Source organism: Echinops telfairi, unplaced genomic scaffold (genome assembly GCF_000313985.2).
Source record: "Echinops telfairi isolate 266 unplaced genomic scaffold, ASM31398v2 ScPeMD7_2;HRSCAF=8, whole genome shotgun sequence".
Taxonomy (NCBI): Eukaryota; Metazoa; Chordata; class Mammalia; order Afrosoricida; family Tenrecidae; genus Echinops; species Echinops telfairi.
In genome coordinates, this window is record NW_022103898.1 from 78958211 (window position 1) to 78959859 (window position 1649).

The window sequence follows — 1649 nt, forward strand, 5'->3', positions numbered from 1 at the left end:
TAACCAAATACTTTGCCACATTCAACAAAGACAATATTCTGCATCCCACTTTTGTTAGCAGTAAATAAATTAAGGGATGGGAAAATCTGCTACAAAAGATCAGACTAAAGGTTTAATAAACAAAGATATCACTTAGACAACTCAGTTGCAATTAACCCAAGCCATGACCATTTCAACGATCATATATGTATTTAAAACCTGGACAGTGATAAAAGAAAAATACAAAAGAACTGGTGCATTCAAATTGTGGTTTTGGTGTATATGTTGTGATCTTTGAAAATAACCCATCAGTGTTAGAAGAAAGACAACCAAAATACTCCTTAAGAGACAAGATGGAGAACTTTGGCTGAATTATTTTGGACATAATCACAGAATGCCAATTGCTGGGTAAGGACAGCATAGTTGGTCAAACAGAGGAGTCAATGAAAATTAAGGAAATCCTCAATAAGTTCTATCGACAGACTGACAAGCAATTGAGTCAACTATAATAATGATCACAAAGATGGCACGGGATCAGGTACCATTTGCTATGTTATATGTAGCATCTCCATCACTAGGAGCCCCGTTGACAAGAACACATAACGCATTCCATTAAATAAAGGTCGCACATACAGATACCAATGGGGTTGTAATTAGATAAAGAGAAATGGCCGGTGGTGTTGGTTGTTCCGATCACTGTGGCTGCATTAAAAATGATCCAAATACATTTGGTTTAAAACAGCCATTCACTAGGCTCACAGATTCTGTTGTCAAGAATTTGTTCAGAGGGCAGCAAGGCTTTTCTCTCATTGATTATTTCTGGGGGCCACATGGAGCTCTAAACATTTGAAATATTAGAAGAGATGTTCATGTACATACCTGTTGGTTGATGTTGGTTGTCAGGTAGAGATTCCATTCCTGTCAGCCATGTTCCTTGTGGTCCTACACATGACCAAATGATGGTGTGAAGTATATGAGTCTCCAAGAAAAGAAAGATAGAGAGGAGGTGTAGCTTTTTTATGGCTTAGATGTGAAGCCCCATGCCATGTATTCTGCCATACTCTCCAGGTAAGAGAAAATTCCAGTTTCTCCTCAAATTTGAGGAATGGAAACTTAGACCTCACCTTTCCTTGGAAGAAGTATCATAGTCATAGTGTAAGAACATGTTGCGTAGCAGGTATTATTGTGTTGTGATTATTTCAAAAGGAAATTTTGTGCCACAGAGAGGAGGGGGTAAGACAGAAAACATTGTGTTATTTCTTATTCATTGAGGCTATACAAATAATGAAACAATATTGGGAATTTCTCCAGCATATTACCATTCCAATTTAAATCCTAAAAGTATTCTAGATAGAATTGCATTTATCTTTTAAATTTTCATGAGCCATTCTGAAAGACTTTCATTGTTTATGATTTATATTGAAGGCTGGAACATTTACCCAAAATTTCATAATATATTTTCACTTTTTATGCTCCATTTTCCCTTTGATAATAAAGATCAGTAGGCAAGAGGACTCCTGGGAAGATGGTGAAGTAGGCAAATACAACATATAGGCCCTCCACAACAAAGTCACAAAAGATTACATGAAACAGATATGGATAATATTCCTCAAACTCTGAGCTTCAGAGGAAAGGAGAAAAAAGGTTGAATACCAACTAGAAAAATTTGG